The 21,033-nt window shown below is 49.2% G+C and overlaps 1 pseudogene; it reads right to left on the reverse strand.

Annotated features, from left to right (window-relative positions):
- Positions 1–6,218: 6,218 nt before the first annotated feature.
- On the reverse strand, positions 6,219–15,366 carry LOC124664762 (annotated as a pseudogene).
- Between the last annotated feature and the right edge of the window lie 5,667 nt (positions 15,367–21,033).

Raw genomic sequence — 21,033 nt, forward strand, 5'->3', positions numbered from 1 at the left:
TAGACTTGGTGTATCCCTTTTATCTCCCTGATACCCGATTTAACGGGTTTTGTCGCCTCGATCATCTTGTCATACGACCTTTCAATAGAACGCGCATAGTCGGATGGCGGCGATGGTACAGGGTCATATAGATTGTCAACGAGTACGCACAACTTTCACCGGATCTAGTGTCTTCTCGAAAGGTATCTCCGGCACTTTCGGTGCAAAAATTTCTTCAACTCGGCCCGAACGGCCTCCGCGTTTTCCTCCGGAGTTTTTTCCCAAGGTAACTTCTCGCAGGGCGGCAGTTGTTTCTCCTTTCTAGCTTTCTTCCTAGGCGGCGTACCGTTCCGCTTAACGGACGCTGTCTTACGCGGAGGATCTCGAGATGGTGGACTCACGCCGGGGTCCTTCTCGTGTAGGTGTGGACTTGGCTGCTCACCAGGACTGCCACCAGGAGGAGTCGATGGCATTTGCTGCTCATGTGTAGGAGTCGGTGGCCTTTGCAAAAGGACGACGTACTTCTTCGGCCATAGGGCGAAACCGTGCTTGACATCGGCCGTTGTCCTCTCATCTTCACCTCTAGGAATATCAAGCTCCACTCGTTTCAAAACCCGGAACAACTTCATCCACCCCGACACGAACACGACCAGGTGGAATGGGCATATGATGGTGCATTGCTCCATCTTCACTTGGGTACACATAGCCGACCGCCACCTTAACGGACGCGGTCCTGAATAACATATGTAGCTCGCAATCTGTCTTCTCCGTGACATAATCCACGAGGTAGCTTCCTCCACACCCGTCAAGATCCGAGGAACCGACACTCGCTTCTTCGCCGAGATGGGGCAGCATCGCCATGTGGATCCCGTAGAAACAGACGGCTGATCGAGTGCCCTCCGATTTCTCTCAAGAGCCTCCACCCTAGTTAACAATTCCGTTACAATGTCGGCGTCCTTCTTCTTCTTTCGCGAACGGCTTCTATAAGTGTTAGCGCTGTCCGGCCACGCTTCCTTCATGGTGAGACCTGGGCGAGCTCGTACCCGTCCAACGTGTTCAGGGTTCCCCAGAGCGAGTGTCAGCTCGTCATTCTCTCGATCGGGAATGTACTCTCCCTTTATGACCTTATTAATTGCATCTACAAGCTTCGGTACAATTGACTCAATTTTTTCCTTCCATTTTCCCTTCGCAACGATCAGCCCTGTCTTTGGGTCCAACCCTGCCCATGAGCGAACAACCAGAACTTGGACCGTTCGGGCCAGTCCCATGTCTCGTGGAGTGATTCCATCATTCATCAGCTTTATTCTCAAACGCTGTCCACTTCGGAATGGCACTCTTGTAGCCACCGACCCCAAATGATGCGGAAGTTTCTTCTTTGAAGCATTTTCGGTATTTTTCTTCGATCGGGACAGAAAAGTAGACGATTGCTTATACTCCTTAAATGCGGGCCGGTGAGCTTTTATCTTCACTAGATTATCATCGAATACTCGGATCTTCATTCTTATATTTGTCCCATAGATTTTCCTTCCGTGTCCGGAATTGTATGGCCATCTTCTTCAATGTCCATTCCTTGACTTTTTTCTTTCCGGCCTTCCGTCATGTCTTCCGGTAGGCTGAACTTTGTCGTAGCGTGTCCCAAAGAAATGTTTTCATCGTCTCGTTGACATAACTAGCACCACTCTCCGCGTTCTTCGGCTTATGCCACTCTTGAATGCCGATCGGTACATGATCCCTAACAAGAACTCCGGCTTGACTTGTAAATTTGCGGCAAAACTCTTTGGGATGCTCTGGTTCACCATTAGCCTTGAATGTCGTGAGGGCTAACCTGCCCTCGCTCTTTAGCACCCGCGTCGGGCCTCGTTTTGATCTAACAGACTTGCTCGATGATCCAGAAGGCTAAAAGAAAAAATTATTCGTTAATAAGTGCAATACAAATAAATGAATGCATCTAGGGATGAACATATAGACTAATTGATACATAGATATACACCTCGCCGGAGTTTGTGATGGACACTTCGTTGTCTCTTCTAATTTGTTCAGACTAAAGTCCCTCGCCGAAATCATTCAGAAAGTCTTGGAACTCGTTGTCATCTCCATCGTCGGGTTCCGGACCACGGGCACTCTCATAGATCAATTTCTGCACCGCTTCTTCCCCCTCCTCATCTCGGACGAAGGTGCCGTCCTCCATACCTCAATGTCACTGCAAAATTAAGAAAGCAATTGTATTTCATTCCTCATGTAATGATCATATAACAGATTGCTAGATGAATAACAAATTGAAATGAAGAAAGCAAAAACCCTAACGGACCAGAAACCCTCTCACTTTGCAAGTTTTATTTTGGATAATTCAGAGATGATGCCAATGATGCATGAGCAAGATTTGAAATCCTCTCACTTTTCTGGTGAGAATAGACATAAAGTCTGCTGGCAAATGGACATGCCTCGGTTCACCGTAAATTAAGTATCAGGTGATACTGATAATTACTCCGGTTCATATTATTTGGCTAATATGAATGTATTTAGAACTAAAATATGTATAGATATATTTAGAACTAAAATATGTATACTATATATGTTTACTGTCACTTTCTTTTTGATAGCCATGCTTCACCGATACACAATCCAAGTGCAATAGATGCAGAGCGGGGAAAATAATGAAATCCATCCAAAGATTTTTTTTTTTTTGGACACAATCTCTGTTTGCTTTGGCAATTTGAAAACTCTGTACAAGCGAAAGAGCCTGCCCTTGTCCTTGTTGGAAGGGCGCACACACGTCTACACCGTCGGATCAGCAACACGGACGGTCCAGTTCAGAAGCAGAATCGACCGAAGCACCGAGCGCAAAATTCAGTCTGCCGCTACAGAGCGTTTCGCCTGATCAGTACTACTGTAGGAGTTATGCACAAACGCTACAGCGACGCCGCGAGCTCGTCGCACCGCGCCGGCGCGAAGGACAGCACGTGCACGGGCACTTCCGGTAGCCGCCGCCGCCAGAACAGTGATGCCGTCTCGGGCATTGAGAAGCAGAGGTCAAGCGCCGAGCCCGACCTGCGCGATGAACTCCGCCTTCACCGCCTCGTACACGTCCTCCGGCAGCGTCGTGATCGACGCGCCGGAGTCGATGATCGTCGACCGGAGCCGCCGCTCCGGCACCGGCAGCCGCATCGAGTCCACGCTGATGCCCTTCATCAGAACGCGGTACGAGGCAACTGGGTGAACACGCGCGGCGGGCAACGGCAAGCAGGTGCATTCCGTCGAGCACCTTGTGTGCAGCCTCGACAGGTGGTGTGCGGCGGCGTGGCGCGGATGGCGATGGCCTCTAGCAGGGGAACGGCAGCGTGGAGCGCAGCGGCGGCGGCCACGGTCTCGCTCGGTGGCGGCGCATCGGCGGCGGGCAACGGTGCCGGAGAAGGGGAGGGAGGCGACGGGGGCGGCGCACACATACCTGCAGAGGCGCGCGCGGAGAGGAGCGGGCGGCGGATGACGACGAGGCTGCGACGGCGACGGCGAGGCTGCGACGGTGACGGCGAGGAGCGCGCGGGGTCTCCGTGCGTGGACGACGGCGACGGCGAGGAGCGGCGCGGGGTCTCTGTGCGTGAGGAGCGTGGCGCGCAGAGGATTTGGGGCAATTTGGCCCGCGCCGCTAAGTCAAAACCTTGAGGAAGACCCTTTGGTACCGGTTGGTACCACCAAACGGTACGAAAGGCCTTTCGTACCGGTTGGTGGTACCAACCGGTGCCAAAGGGTTTTTTGTTTTTTCTTTTTCTTTTTCTGTTTTCTTTTCTTTTGCTGTTTCTTTGCTGTTTCTTTTCTTTTTCTTTTCTGTTTCTTTTCTTTTCTTTTTCTGTTTCTTTTTCTGTTTCTTTGCTGTTTCTTTTCTTTTCTTTTCTGTTTCTTTTTTTTATTTTCTTTTTATTTTCTTTTCTATTTCTTTTCTATTTATTTTTTCTGTTGCTTTTCTATTTATTTTCTTTTCTTTTCTGTTTCTTTTCTATTTATTTTTTCTATTGCTTTTCTATTTATTTTCTTTTCTATTTATTGTTTCTATTTCTTTCTTTACTCCCGCCACGACGCCGTTCGCGCGGGAGAGTTTCCCGCCTCGACGTCGCGCGGGAAACTTTCCCGCCACGACGCCGCGCGTGGGAGAAAAAAGGCGAGAAAGAAAGGGCGGGAATAAAATTTATTACGATTGAACTCGAATTAAAAGTACATAGCTCAACTGAAAATTAAGATACATGGCCACATTTGACTGTTGGAGTCATTCAGTCATACTCGTGCCTAGCCCTATAATACTCGCCACTGTAGTCGTCGTAGTCGCCGTCATCATCGTCGCTGGCATCGGGGTCGCGGTAGTCGAACCTCGGCGGGAGAGCACGCGTGGGCCGGGACCGAGGGTAGCGCAGGCGGGGGCCACGGTAGGCCATGACGCCCTGGAGAGTCCGGCCGCGCCACCACAGCCCGACGCCCGGCCTCGTTGAAGTTCGAAGGAGGCGGGCCGCCCTCCTCGTGCTCGGCAAGCGCCCTCTCACGCCGATTGATGAAAAAGCTTTCCCAAGTCGGGCTGTAGTCGGGATGCCACCGGGGATTCCTCCGCTGCTCGGCGTGAGCTCGAAGTAGTAGTGGTTCGTGATGGCCATCTCGCGCGCCACACCTAGAGGGACCGGAGGGACCGGTACGCCTCCGACGCTTAGCAACCAGCCGGTCGGGACGCGGTAGCCCGGCGGGCAGGGGTAGTTCGAGGCGCAAAGCGCCTCCGCCTCCCGGGGGTTAGAGATACGATGGAAGCCATGGGAGAGAATGATGAGGTTTGCGGATATGAGTCTAGATGTGATATGTAAATGGAGGCCAAGCCTACATATATATAGTGAAAAAATGGCGGGAAGACAGAGGCGGGAACCGGTGGAAAGCGCGGGAAGAAAATAGGCGGGAAACCTTTAGTACCGGCTGGTGGGTGCAACCGGTACTAAAGGTGGTTTTTCTGTCATGTAACAAAACTGTCGGTGGGATAAGGACGCGTGGGTAACATTTAGTACCGGCTGATGGGTGCAACCGGTACTAAAGGTGGTTTTTCTGTCATGTAACAAAACTGTCGGTGGGATAAGGACGCGTGGGTAACATTTAGTGCCGGCTGGTGGGTGCAACCGGTACTAAAGGTGGTTTTTCTGTCATGTAACAAAACTGTCGGTGGGATAAGGACGCGTGGGTAACATTTAGTACCGGCTGGTGGGTGCAACCGGTACTAAAGCTGGTTTTTCTGTCATGTAACAAAACTGTCGGTGGGATAAGGACGCGTGGGTGACATTTAGTACCGGCTGGTGGGTGCAACCGGTACTAAAGCTGTCGGCAGGATAAGGACGCCCTGCTCGATGAGATAAATCATGTAGCGCACGACGCCCTGTCGGAGGAAGAAGACAATGTAGAAGCGGCGTCGTGCCTATAAAAGGAGCATCTATACGCCATGGCAAGCAGCTCAACAAGCCAGCATGGATGGAGAGTTTCATCACCATGGATGGACGAAAGGGTTGGGAAATCTCCTGTGGCGGAATTTCTCGAAGATGCCCTTGGTGCACACGCCCTATGGCATCTTCGGAAGTTCCGCCTCGGAAAATTTCCCCGCAAGCCCGTGAAAGACTCCATCTCCTCTAACAATGTTGGGGAAAGGGTTGGGAAATCTCCCGTGGCGGAACTTGTTGAAGATGCCCTTGGTGCACACGTCCTATGGCATCTTCGGAAGTTCCGCCTCGGAAAAATTTCCCTGCAAGCCCGTGAAAGACTCCATCTCCTCTAACAATGTTGGGGAAAGGGTTGGGAAATCTCCCGTGGCGGAACTTCTCGAAGATGCCCTTGGTGCACACGCCCTATGGCATCTTCGGAAGTTCCGCCTCGGAAAAATTTCCCTGCAAGCCCGTGAAAGACTCCATCTCCTCTAACAATGTTGGGGAAAGGGTTGGGAAATCTCCCGTGGCGGAACTTCTCGAATATGCCCTTGGTGCACATGCCCTATATATGGCATATTCGGAAGTTCCGCCTCGGAAAAATTTCCCTGCAAGCCCGTGAAAGCTACTTAACTAGTAAAATAAGCCGACCATCTCCATTGTTAATATCTTACATATAGTAACATCATTACACAAAAGTGATTTCCATATTGAGATACACAAGTTATGATCCCTATATGTAGCTAGCTAGTCTTCTGAGTTTTCTTCGTCTGTTTCCCTTTCTTCTTATCTGCGACGCAACCATGGACAATCTTCATTGTTTAAGATGATGCTTGGGTCAATTTTTACCTTGAAGGGTGGAATATCGTCAAACTTATTATAATCTTCTCGACATGTCCGTCTTGTCCTCTACTCCCACGATGTTTCTTTTTCCCGAAAGAACTATGTGCCGCTTTGGCTCATCGTATGATGTGTCCTCTTGCCTTTCTTTTCTTTTTTTCGGTTTGCTAGACATATCCTTCACATAAAAAACCTGAGCCACTTCACCGGCTAGGACGAATGGTTCGGTGTCGTACCCTAGATTCTTGAAATCCACCGTAGTCATTCCGTACCGCGGGTCTACCCGTACCCCATCTTTCAGAGTTGAACCATTTGCACCGGAACAAAGGGACCTTGAAATTAGGTCCATAGTCAAGTTCCCATATCTCCTCTATGTACCCATAATATGTGACCTTGTTCCCATTGCCATCTTCGGCATCAAAGCGGACACCACTGTTTTGGTTGGTGCTCTTTTTGTCTTGGGCGAAAGTGTAAAATGTGTTCCCATTAATCTCGTACCCTTGAAACGTCGATATAGTAGAAGATGGTTGCTTGGCCAACAAGTACAGCTGCTCGTCATCGGTGACATTCATGAGACGTGTTTGCAACCAACCGCCGAAAGTCTTCATGTGTTCTCCATCAATCCAATCTTCACGTTGCTCCGGGTATTTAGAGCGTAAGATATCCTTGTGTTCCTCTTTGTACGGAGCCACCAAGATGGAATTATGTAGAACTGTGTAGTGTGCTTAAGTGAAAGAATGTCCGTCCATACACGTTGCTGATTTCTTTCCTAGCGTGCCTTTTCCACGCAGTCTCCCCTCATAGCGCGATTCAGGAACACCGATCGGCTTAAGGTCGGGAATAAAGTCAACACAAAACTCAATGACCTCCTCTCGTTCCATAGCCCTTGGAGATGCTTCCTTCCGGCCTAGCACGGTTATGAACGTACTTCTTTAAGACTCCCATGAATCTCTCAAAGGGGAACATGTTGTGTAGAAATACGGGACCGAGAACGCCAATCTCTTCGACCAGGTGAACTAGGAGATGTGTCATAATATTGAAGAAGGATGGTGGGAACACCAACTCGAAGCTAACTAGACATTGGATCACATCCTTCCGTAAATTTTGTAGAGTAAGTGGATTGATCACCTTCCGAGAAATTGCATTGAGGAACGCACATAGCTTCACAATGGGTACTCGAACATTTTCCGGCAGAAGCCCCCTCAATGCAACCGGAAGTAATTGTGTCATAATCACGTGGCGGTCATGAGACTTTAGGTTTTGAAACTTTTTCTCTGACATGTTTATTATTCCCTTTATATTCGACGAGAAGCCGGACGGGACCTTGATGCTACTCAGGACTTCAAAAAAGATCTCCTTCTCCTCTTTGGTAAGAGCGTAGCCGGCGGGACCTTGATACTTCTCTCGGATTCAGTGTTGTTTCCTTCATGGATACTTTGCTGGTCCTCGCCGTGCATCCGGTGTATCTTTTGTCTTCCCATACACGCCCAAGAAGTTTAGCAGGTTCACGCAAAGATTTTTCGTCACGTGCATCACGTCGATTGCGGAGTGAACCTCTAAGAATTTCCAAGTAGGGTAGCTCCCAAAATATCGACTTCTTCTTCCACATGGGTACGTGTCCGTCAACATCATGCGGAACAGATTGTCCGCCGGGACCCTTTCCAAAGATCACTTTTAAATCCTTGACCATATCATATATAACTTCCCCAGTAGGGCGGGTAGGCTTCGTTCGGTTATCTGCCTCACCTCCGAAATGCTTTCCTCTCTTTCTTACGTGATGTTGTTTTGGAAGAAATCGACGATGCCCCGGTACACATTCTTGTTTCCCAAATAATTACTCGTCGGCCTCACCTAAACAGTGTGTGCATGCATTGTATCCCTTGTTTGACTGCCCTGAAATGTTACCAAGAGCAGGCCAATCATTGATGGTTACAAATAACAACACTCGTAGGTTAAATTCCTTTTATTCGTGCTCATCCCACACAGGTACACCTTCGTCACGCCACAACTCTAAAAGTTCTTCAACCAATGGCCTCAGGTACACATCAATGTCGTTGCCGGGTTGCTTCGGGCCCCGGATGAGCACTGGCATCATAATGAACTTCCGCTTCATGCACAACCAAGGAGGAAGGTTATAGATACATAGAGTCACCGGCCAGGTGCTATGACCGGAGCTCGCTCCCCGAAAGGATTAAAGCCATCCGTACTTAGACCAAATCTTAAGTTCCTTGCGTCATCTGAAAATGACTTGAACTCTCTGTCGATTTTTCTCCACCGCGACCCGTCGGCGGGGTGTCTCGAGCATCACATCTTTCTTACGGTCCTCTTTGTGCCATCGCAACAACTTGGCATGCTCTTTGTTCCGGAACAAACGTTTCAACCGTGGTATTATAGGAGCATACCACATCACCTTCGCAGGAACCCTCTTCCCGGGGGTGGACTCGCCCTCAACATTGCCGGGGTCATCTCGCCCGATCTTATACCTCAATGCACTACATACCGGGCATGCATTCAAATTCTTGTACTCCCCGCGGTAGAGGATGCAATCATTGATGCATGCATGTATCTTCCGCACCTCTAATCCTAGAGGGCGGACAACCTTCTTTGCTGCGTACGTGCTAGAGGGCAACACGTTCTCCCCTGGAAGCATCTTCTTTATTATTTTCAGCAACTTTTCAAATCCCTTGTCGAAGTACCATTCTCTCGCCTTCCACCGCAGCAATTCCAGCGTGGTACCCAGCTTTTTCTCGACCATTTTCGCAATTTGGGTACAACAGTTTGTTGTGATCCTCTAACATTTTCTCCAACTTCAACCTCTCCTTTTCATTTCCGCAGTTCATCTTCGCATCAAGAATGGCCCGACCCAAATCGTCATCCGGGTCATCAAAAATCGGCTCATCGAAAATGTGCTCTTCTTCAGCCTTCGTCTTCCCCCATTCTACTACCACCGTCTTCAGTGAATAAGGGATAGTTGTCACTATCCTCTTCTTCTTCGTTGTCTTCCAATATAACCCCTTTTTCTCCGTGCTTGGTCCAACAATTATAGCTGGGCATGAAACCGTTCTCCAGCAGGTGGACGTGAAGGGTCTTCGAGGTAGAGTAATCCTTCATATTCTTACAGGAACTACATGGACAATACATGAAACCATTCGACCGCCTGTTTGCCTCAGCCACGTTGAGAAAATAATGCATGCCATTAATGAACTCGGGATGGCACCGGTCACCGTACATCCATTGTCGACTCATCTGCATTTTATATGTATATCAAAAATCATTAAATACACAACATCATGGATATATGAGTGACCAACTTAATTAATATTCAAGTTCATCACATAAAACTAATTGTTTTTTTATAAAAAAGAAGAGGGGCTCACCGAGGTGGTACCGTGCCGGCTAGGGGACGAAGCTGGCGATCGACAGCGGTAAGGACGGGGATGATACTAATTAAAACCTACAAAACATACCATAATTTCAGCTCAAATTGCATATAAAAAATAAAATCACTAACTTAGGCATTTCATCGAACACCTTGCTTGCACTACAAAAATAGTACGAGTTAAAACTACCAAAGAACTGAGCTAAATTAGAAACGCCGGAAGGAAGGATGATATTGCTAACCCTGGATAGATGTATGCCGTTAATCTTGTTAAAATGGTTGAGAAAAATGAAAATTTTTGGAGTGTGAGAGGTGCAAATTTTTTGGAAATGTGAGAGATGAGAAGGAAATGAGATATGCAGGGAGCTCGGCGCCGCCGCGCGCTGATATAGGGCATGGACCCTTTAGTACCGGTTCCTTACACGAACCGGTACTAAAGGTGCAGCCTTGGCCCCACCACCGCCCGGAAACCGGGAGAAACCCTTTAATACCGGTTCGTGTTACGAACCGGTATTAAAGGTCCATAACGAACCGGTATAAATGTCCCACCCCTGGAACCGGTATTAATAACGCCTTTCGTACCGGTTCGTAAGGGAACCGGTACTAAAGGCTTAGATGGATGAGAGGTTTTCTACTAGTGTGTGCACCCATCACTACGGGAAAACATGACTTTGCCGTGTTGGCCAAATACACGGCAAAGCCCCTTCGGAACACGGCAAAGCTCTTGCCGTGTGGCGGAACACGGCAAAGTCCACACGGCGAAAAACAGCACGGCAAACGATCTTTGCCGTGTGCCTTTCTGCGTGGAACACGGCAAAGCCTTTGCCGTGTGCCTTCCATCCAGGAGCACGGCAAAAATACAGTTGACGGAATCTCGACTTAACAGACGGCGCCACGTCAGATGGTTTTTGCCGTGTGCGTCAAACCAGAGAACACGGCAAATATTTAAATATTCGCCATGTGCCTACAATATAGGACCACGGCAGAAGCTTTTCTTTGCCGTGTGCCACACCATGAGACGAGCACGGCGAAGAAAAAGCCCCGGCTTACCCCTTTCCCTGCTTTGCCGTGTGCCACCGACCGGGGAACACGGCAAAGGTCCTCCCTCTTTGCGGTGTGCCACCAACTACGGAGCACGACAAAGGCCGTTTGGCATGACCAAATGGGCGCTCCGGATGCACAGGCTGCTGCCACGTGTGCTTTTTGCCGTGTGCATGCACACGGCAAAGGCACACCCCGTTTTTTTTTTTTGATTGTTTCCTTTTAATCCCTGCATAGAAAGCAATAAATATACATATAACAGTTTAAAATTCACAAATATCATCATATATCACCATATATTCCCATATCATCATAGCCGGTGTCACCATATCATCATAACCACATAAATAACAACAAAATAGACTTTGTTTCGATACATTTCTGCCCAAAATGGGACTCACATGAAATGATGAACCACCAGAACCGCAGGCCGGGGTTCACCAAGTTGGGAACGCGCGAAACCGAGGTTACCTTTACACATAAAATAACGTGTCCCGGTTCTAAAAATGATTTTTCCAAAAAAATTGGGGCGACAGAAAGTGGACGCTTAGTTCAAATCCGGACCGTTTCCAGCGGAATCGGCAGGACACCGCACGGAGCCGCATGTCTACCCAGAAAGCTAACACACACGACACGCTTGTGATCCGCGGTGTATATGCGTTCCTCTATCAACGTGTAGAGGTCCCGCTGAATTATTGAATGCGCCCTCTGTAGCTGCTTCACAAAAATATCCCGCTTCGGCACTCGGGAAATGGGAAACGGGTTTTTCGTTGCACCGAAAGGGAAATACTGCATACGACATTGCTTCCCATCCCAAGGCACACACACGTGCCCGATATGGGCTCGTTCCGACAAACTATGCGTGTCCGGAGGGCAATACCTAGCTCTTTTGCCCTAAAAGCCATATAACTCCGGACATGATAGCTCATTTCGTGAAGGGTTTTTCAGAAGAACATCCATATCCCACATCCGTGTTTTGTTCTCGCTACTAGGTCACATAAAACGACGCCCCGCAACGTCTCGCATATTTCCGACTTTGTTTCGATACATTTCTGCCCAAAATGGGACTCACATGAAATGACGAACCACCAGAACCGCAGGCCGGGGTTCACCAAGTTGGGAACGCGCGAAATCGAGGTTACCTTTACACATAAAATAACGTGTCCCGGTTCTAAAAATGATTTTTCCAAAAAAATTGGGGCGACAGAAAGTGGACGCTTAGTTCAAATCCGGACCGTTTCCAGCGGAATCGGCAGGACACCGCACGGAGCCGCATGTCTACCCAGAAAGCTAACACACGCGGCACGCTTGTGATCCGCGGTGTATATGCGTTCCTCTATCAACGTGCAGAGGTCCCGCTGAATTGTTGAATGCGCCCTCTGTAGCTGCTTCACAAAAATAGCCCGCTTCAGCACTCGGAAAATGGGAAACAGGTTTTTCGTTGCACCGAAAGGGAAACACTGCATACGGCGTTGCTTCCCGTCCCAAGGCACACGCACGTGCCCGATATGGGCTCGTTCCGAGAAACTATGCGTGTTCGGAGGGCAATACCTAGCTCTTTTGCCCTAAAAGCCATATAACTCCGGACATGATAGCTCATTTCGTGAAGGGTTTTTCAGAAGAACATCCATATCCCACATCCGTCTTTTGTTCTCGCTACTAGGTCACATAAAACGACGCCCCGCAACGTCTCGCATATTTCCGACTTTGTTTCGATACATTTCTGCCCAAAATGGGACTCACATGAAATGACGAACCACCAGAACCGCATGTCGGGGTTCACCAAGTTGGGAACACGCGGAACTCCGGCGGCGGAGATTTCAACCGTGAAACGGCCCCCAGGCCGCAAACGGACGCCTGTGAAGCTCGTGTTGCTATGGTTAGTATGGCGACGAGGAGGCATCTCGACGGCTGCAGAGGATGGATTCTTCGCTGGTGGTGTTTGGAGGAGAATTGGTTGCCGGTGCTAGAGAGGAGAAGTGCTGGTGGATGTGGAGGAGAAATGCCCGAGACATGGGTATATATAGGGAGGGCGAGTGCTAAAATGGAGGAAAAGAAATGGCGGGAAAGAAGAGAGAAATGGCGGGGAAGAAGAGGGAAAGCAAACTTTGCTGTGTTCTTTTTGATGTGGCACACGGCAAAGCAATCTTTGCTGTGTTCTTTTTAATCTGGCACACGGCAAAGCCATTTTTGCCGTGTTCCTTGCTATTTTGCACACGGCGAAGGTTTCGCGCCAAAATGCTGCCGACATATTACTTCGCGCGGGAAAAGTTGGCGGGAGAGGAGAGTTGTGCGCGGGACAAGGACCTTTGCCGTGTGTCCGCTGGGGACACACGGCAAAGCCACGTCGTTATGACGGCGCCGTCTCGAGAACTCCCTCGGGACACGTGGCGCAGCCTTTGCCGTGCCGCCGACCTTTGCCGTGTGTCCTGGGCGAAGTTCGCCGTGTTCACCTCTTTGTCGTGTTCTTTTTCGGACCTTTACCGTGGTTGGTTCTTTGCCGTGTTCTTTTTGTGTATGTTGCCGTGTTTTATATCTTTGCCGTGTTCTTTATCCGTGGAACACGGCAAAGCTTGTAATTGCCGTGTTCCGCGACGCTAGGCACACGGCAAAGGTTCGGCAACACAGGAACTACCGTTTTTCCCTTAGTGCATGTACCCAAGTAGTTACGCCTACGGCAAAGACACCTATTCTCTTTGCAACTCACGTCATCTTTCAGAAGAAGCTAAATATAAGCGATACAATGCGTATTATTTATTCTCATCTCTAGCACTTAAGTTAACGAGAAGACACGTAGTACAACAGACAAATTAGCCTTCTTCTGTTCTCCTAAACTTAACTTCCTTTAAAAAAATTATGTGCATACAAATCATAGCAATCCATAGCATAGTCATACAAATCAGGAGCATAGACATGCATTCCTTTGGGTAGTCTTACAAATCAATAGCATAGTGTAATAATGCATAAATCCTATAGATCGTAAAACAAAACAATTGCATAAATCATAGTGTTCTAAACTCAAACCTAGCCGGTGGCATTGGCATGCATACCAAGAATGTGCCACGTATTTAAGAGGGATGCTAGTGATCTAGCTCTCCACTTGTGTTGTACTTGAATTGCTCATGAATTTGCTGCCAAAATTCCTCGAACGGTTGCTTTCCACTGTTCAGGTACAATGTCTCTTGAAAATGAACTTGATCCTTCCATGCAAAATACAATGCATTTCCTCATCCTCGGTCCAATTGAGCTCTTTGCTTTTGTATTTCTTCACCAAACTAAGAATTTCAAATCAAATTGTGTAAACACACCGGCATATATCTCCTACCTTATTCACAAGAAAAAAAGTAGAAAACAATACCTTGTAGCCATTGTATCTGACGTTATTGGTGCGTCCTCGGGATGAGAATGGTAGGCCACTGCCGCAGGTTCGAGCGCTCCAATGATGGCAAGAGCTTGCACTCCACCTGGCTCGACCAACTCCATCTCCATGGATGTGCTAAAGTCGGCGGCGACAAATTGAACAACAACGGCTAGGGGCAGCGAGGCTGTGAGACGGCCGGCCGTCGATGGATCGAATTGGAGCAGGTCACCGGTTGGAGTTTTAATTTCGCACACTAGGAGTATCATTTTTTACTCGTAACCGCATAGGGTTTCGGCTAGGTGCAGTTTACAGGAGTAAAAAACGAAATTTTCAGTTTATATATACGAGCTCGGCTAAGATGCTCTAATATCTCCGCCGATCCGTGTAAGAGCCTGAGAAAAAGGTCATTATCAAACCCAGCTAACTTCAATGCAGGAGCAGCTAGATCGATAGGAACAGACACCAAGAGTGCTTGTCATTAGCTGTGCTGTCTGCACAGTCGCATAGCAAACAATGGACGATGACCAATAGTTTGGAGATCTCCTCTCCCGGCGTGCCGATACAAGGAAAAGAGAATGAAACATCCACCAAATATGAGAGTTGATTTTAATAATTCAGTCAATGAATAAAGTTTTCCAGTCACAGTACAGTTTAGGAGGACCGAACCAGGTTGTTAGATCTCTGTATGTAGTGTGCGAAATAAACGTGTGGATAGACACATAAATAATACTACGTTGTTCAGTCCTTGCATAGTTGCATTCATCAAGGGTTCGGCTCCTCTGCAGTCCTGTTATTACTGTATGTGTGCTGTAGTTCTCATAATCCACCGTTCCACTCCAATCCAAGGGCTCTGGTCCTCTCGCTTAATAATCCTTTTAATTAACTGATTACTGATGAAACAATACTTCACCTTAGAACGGCAGAGACGCCCAGAAACCCATGGCCGCTGCCACGGTGATCCTCATACTTCTTGCGCCGGCCGGCTCGATTTGTTGGCAGCACGCAAGTGAAGCCTGCGCGCAGCAGATCGCCGAAGTCGCCGCTGGCGAGGAGCGAACCGGCCTTGCAGAGGGGCTACAGAACAAATCGATACATGAACTTCCCCACTGCTGCTAGTCAATCAGCTCGTTTTCTGTTACACTCTCCAGCTAACAGACTACAATGTGGCTCTTTCTGGTTCCTGTATTCCTGTACGGCAGCCTCAATCTATACGAGGCCAGCGAGTTAGCAAGCTCCCACGGTGCTGGCTTCGGTTTCACCTCGCGGCTGTGCAGATAACCGAGCTTGCCGACGCAGTGAGCATGAGCAGCCCTGAGTATGAGGACAGCCATGGCAGTATCCCTGGCTCCGTGTAGTTAATTGTTTTCTTTTTAATTAACAGGAGAATTAAGAGGGAAGAAGAAGAACCTTTCGATTAGACTGAACGGTGTAGATCTCACCGTTACAGTACCGTACAGTAACAATAGGACTGCAGAGGAGCCAAACCCATCAAATGATTATGGTTTGTGCCTCTGTGGGGATCTGCATGCCCCTCCAATGAGCTCAAGTGAAGCATCAGTTGCACCGTATGAGTTGATTGAACATAAGTACCACAAAAGGCCTCAAATTTAAACCTTCTTCCTCATCATGCAATGCATCCTCCACTGTCCAGGAGCGGAGATTGTTTTTTCTGAGGACCGACTCATCAATATCCGTGCTAGCTCACTATATTCTTCCTCAAGAATACAAGACGGTTTCCCCTCTCCAGAATCGGAGTCATCATCTGCATATTGAGGAGGTTAGGGACGTCACGTCATGTACAATCTGGTTTACAAATCCTCCTTGTGCTGATTGAGATGAATTCATGCAAACCCTCCACGACATAATAATTGTGTTGGTTACTCGACGCTACCTAGAGGACATTAGACTTATCGCTGTACCACTCCCACCTCATCCCACCTTCTTAATTCTTGGTGTAATGGCTACGATCTGCTTTGAGATCTTCCTTCTTTCTCCTTCTTCTCTCTTCACCCCCCTGGCCCCCCTCTTCTTCTTTGTAATGATACCCCCTGTAAAACTGTGGTGTGATTATATATGATTTCAGGCTGACCTAAGCCCGCCGTAGTCCAGGTCAAGAAAAAAATCATAATAATTATGCCCGTGTAACTTTCGCCCTCTGCTTACTTAGTTGTAGTTTCTAAGCTTGAAGCCTAACTTAGATTCATACAAAGATAAGTTAGGCAGGAAAAATAAGTAAAAAATCGAGAAGGAAACTTACAGCAGGAAGGGTGCATGGGCCACTGAATATCTTCACGCGGCAAGATGCGGGAACTTCAACTTTCTTACTAAGCGAGGTGAAGCGGACCAGTTTTTCCAAGTCTCGACAGGAAGATCTTCGGATATCCTCGCAGCATCACCAGCGCCAAAGTAAAGCCAGAGAGGACCCGAGCAAGCTTGGATAGGTTGTATGCGAATCCGCAGAAAATGTGCTATTATCTCACTTGAAATCTCTTTTCCTCGGTTAGTCTACAATGTCTTGATCTGCTCCATCAAATGTTTTGTAGCTGCAACCTCTTCCGGAGTAGCTTCGGCATCCTAACATTGACGCCTCAAGATTTCTTGCGACATGTCGAAAGGAGCGAGGCCGTATTGCTGATTGCCAGTGGTCTCTCATCCTTCACATAAAGCCATTTCTTTCGCCAACCTTGGACTGAGTCGGTGAATTTCAAATCAAAATACCCGGCTTCAGGCCGCACGCAGATACAGACACCACCTACGTCGTAGATGGCATCCCTTGGGTTGTTGCGGCGGAGGTAAAATATGCGTTTCCACAGGCCCCAGTGGAGGCGGATGCCGAGGAAGCATCACAAAGAGTGATGAAAATAGAGATGTGGAGGATGGAATTGGGAATTAGCTGGTACAGCTTAATCCCGTAAACAAAGAAGAGTCCCCGAAGGAACTCGTGAACAGACACGGAAAGGCCGCGAAGGAGGAAATCAGAGAAAATTATCCGATAACCTTTGGGCGGATTGGGGGTCGTCTCGTCCCCGGGAATCTTCATCTTCCCCTCGTCAGTTAGCAGCCCCAATTTCTTCAACTTCCGGTGCTCCGTTAGGTTGGATTTAGATCTGTCCCATCCGGACACTTTCTTCTTTTCAGCATGTTCACCGGTGGCGGTGCCGGCGGAGGTGTTCTTGACACGTTTTGACCTGTCCATGGTAGCACAAAGAAAGAGCAGAGAGCGCATGCAATGGCGAGGAGAAGGTTTTGTGCGGCGGAGTGAGAAGGGGATGAACGAGGACCAAGATTTACCTTTTAACCTGGAAGGCGAAGCGGATTGGCCGTTCGATGGACAAGAGATAATCCTAGCCCTATGCGTGGCAGAGAAGTAAAAACATAAGTTCCACTAGGAAGTAACGGAGTTACTGCGCGCGTGCCGGACGCTTCGGAGAACGTGAGAAACCCACTAAGCGCAACGTGGGAGAAGAGCAGTCATGTTGGACCCACAAAACAGTGGTCCACCAACAGTTATAGTCTAACGAGTCGACAACACAGTGCCTTCATTAGCATTGACGCCAAGGGAAAGAAAATATTCGATTTGACAAGACAAAATAGGATGGGCAACATAAAATTAGGAGCCTATGTCGAGCTGCAAAGCACCCGATCATAGGCTCAGGGGCTACTCTTATCGGCAGCATTGTTCACACTCCAGATGAGATGCAAAATAATGAAAAAGTATGGAGTTGATTAAAAGCAAAGTTGAGCCTACACCTAAGTGCAAACAATCGGCTGTAGCCTCGGGGGCTACTCCCATCGGGAGCGCTGGTCGTGCGCCCGATGAAATTTTTCAATAAAGAAAGAGCAATATAGCAAGTCAATATAGATGAACCCGAGGAATTTCGGCGGTGGATAGAAATCTTCGAGTTTTATAAACTCGTCATGTACTCCCATCGGGAGTGCCAAGATTTTATTATTCAATAAAATATATTAACCCGAAAAAATGGAGCATTCCATTAGCCAAACAAAGGAACCCGATGATATATTATCAGAGCGTGTCCGCCGCGGTAAAAACTTTGAATGTCGTGACTTGTAAAAGGGTCACAAAGGTAAGACCCCAGGATCCATCCTGTGTGGCGTGGCATCTCACCCGAATACGCTCTTCCACTTTATCCACATCAACAGATGCGAAGAAAATCCCAGCGGACGCATTGGGTACCCGATAACTTAGCTGGAATTCAATTTTTGGTAAGTCCTAAAGCGGCACGTCCTGAATTACGCCAGTATCCCAGGTTCGAGTCCGGGGACTCAAATTTGAAGTAGGTTTATGCGGATTTTCCACAAGTGCAATTAACTGGTACCTGACCCATCAGATGAACCAGCCTCATTTACTGGTATCCTTGTACAGTACAGATGCCTAATAAAAATAGCATCTTAAAGGACTCGAAATATTTACGAAGGAGATGAAGGATGGAGATTTTACCCGATTCTACGACTCGTATAAAATCTCGGGGGCTACTGACATGGAAATGCCTAATAGGCATATCACGAGTATACCCCTGGTTATGCTTCTAGGTATCTGAGGACTCAAAGGACTATGGAACTGAAGACTTGGAGGCCCACGAAGCCGAAGATGTGCAGCCCATGAGAGTAGAGTCGATATATGGAAACTTCTAACAATATATGAAAAGGCCCAACATGGGCCGACGTTTGTATAATTGTATGACATGGAAAGCCTCGGCTTCGCCTCCCTATACATAAGGCCGAAGCTGAGGGCGAAGAGGGGATCGATCATTGTAAACCCTAGCCACCGTATTATTTCTAGTTGGACGTCTTTGTTCGTCTGACCACCTTCGAGTTCTACTTGCCCTCTGTTTTCACGAAACCCTAAGTCTACAATCCGTAGGGCATTGATGAGTTAAAACCTCGTCCCTAAGGCACTCTTATTGTTTTGAGATCTAAAAAGCTTACAACAATAGCAAAATACTCTGCAACATGCTTAGAATAAACCAACCATTTTCTATCATCAACCTCACTATTGCTCAATCTTTTAGAATAATAAGCATATGAAAAATGCCTAAAATATTTATCCAAAGGGAAAACTAGATTTACATGGTATACGCGTGGATTGGAGAAATGGTGGGCTGGGGGATGAGCCATGCACACTTATCATCATGCCATCCTTGAGGCAACCAGTCGACGAACTCGGCCTTGTTTTCAATGAGGTTGTATCTGAACACAGCGGACCACTCATAGTGCAAAGATCTGCCGGTATAAACGAAGTAGGCGCACCCACCATCACAATTCAACCGTGAGGCGTCTACTGCAAAGCTGTTAGGCCACCCAAGGAACATTACACGGTCTGCTAGGCTCAGGCTGTCCTTCCGCACCCACTGCATCTTCTTCGGCCCTCATCCTGCAATGTGTAGACCGACACCGAGAGTGCTTGAACCAGGTTGCCTACGTCCCGACGCCAATCTTCTAGTATGCAAGTATTCCGGAAAAGAATTGATGCCCATAACAGCTCGCCGCGAGACTCCATAACGTGGCCGGACCAGTAAAAGTATTTTTTGCGCTCAGCCGGTGTCCATGGACTTGGGATCATCACGTCGTTAGCAACATCGTCGTTCGGCGTGACCACGTGCCACTGGCTAGCCCCGACGGAGACCAGGATCTTGCCACCCTGCAGATACGCAACGCAGAACTTGCCGTACTCGGAGGCTTCAAGGGTCCTCTCAATGACCGTCCATGCGGCGGCATTGCCCGGACGCAGCAGCGCCGCGCTGAACCTGGTCGCCCTGGCACCCTCGTCATCTTCTTCCTCGATTCTATATGTATAGTACAGAAGGATGGTGCCGTCGCCGAAGAGTACGCCCTTAGGACGTGTGTACTTCCAATTGTTTAAGTCTAGCACGGTGGACACGCTGGTGGTGGCTCCCGTGAGAGGGTTGTGTAGGGTAGAGTATGGGTGGTTGCCCAGGTACCTAACAGCAGTGCCGTCGGCATCGGCCACCCAGTTCGGGTAGGCGGGCAACGGTAGCGCAGGGTACCTGGTCTTGGAGAAGACACATGTCAACCAGAGCTCGTCGTTGTCCTTCATGTCTGGTGGCGGGGTATGGGTGTGTACCGTCGTGAGAAGCCATGGCAGGAAGGGCTGGGACGTCGCCGTTGGGTCATGTGAGTCGCGCCACGGCCTACAGACTGCGTGGAAGCGGACGAAGTCGATGGCGTGGTGCAGGCGGCCGGAGACCCGACGGAGCAGATCTGGCAGGAGATCGGGCCACCGTGTCTGCAGGTGCATTGCGGCCGGATTGACAGGGACTCAACGTATGTGTGTGGCGGATCGCCGGGATCGACTACAGGCCTGTGAGTTGCGGATCGCCGGGATCGATTACAGGCGCTAGCTCGCGATCGATCTATTAATACAACGGATTTGCTAAAAATCAGTCGACTGAGATTATGTTATGTCTCAGTCGATCGTTCCGGCCGTCCGATCCAATTGATCTGTCGCGATTAGCTTTTCCTTGCCGCAAAAGTGGACATGCGCGCATTGCTCTTGGCCTTTTGCGGCAACGAGGCGGGATGGGTTTTTGGGACGGAAAAACGCTCTCGCGACCGCGTCGTCCCCCGCGGGCGACGGGGCCGCGCCGCCACCCACCCTCGTCCAGCTCCCCCCTCCTCCTCTTCTACTCCGCCGTCGTCGGCGTGCATCGCCGGGCAAGGCCCGGGCGGCGCCGGCGGCGGCGGCCCCTCGACTTTCCCCTCTCGGCGCTGCGCCTGCGCGGGGTAGGTGCGTCCGGGGTGAGATCCCCACGTCGGGTGGGAGGAGGGGTGGCGGCGCGGCCGTTGGCGGCGGAGCTGCACAGGCGGCGCCATGGCAGGGCCCGCTCGGCCCAGATCTGGGCCCAGGCGGGGCCCGGAGGGGCACGGCGGTGTCTCCGCTCTTGGCACGCCGGCGGCGCTCCCCGGAGGAAGAGAAGGCGAGGGCGGCGGTGGGTGGGCGGCGGCGGCACTTCGGCCGG

Source organism: Lolium rigidum, chromosome 6 (assembly GCF_022539505.1).
Source record: "Lolium rigidum isolate FL_2022 chromosome 6, APGP_CSIRO_Lrig_0.1, whole genome shotgun sequence".
In the NCBI taxonomy this organism is placed as follows: domain Eukaryota; kingdom Viridiplantae; phylum Streptophyta; class Magnoliopsida; order Poales; family Poaceae; genus Lolium; species Lolium rigidum.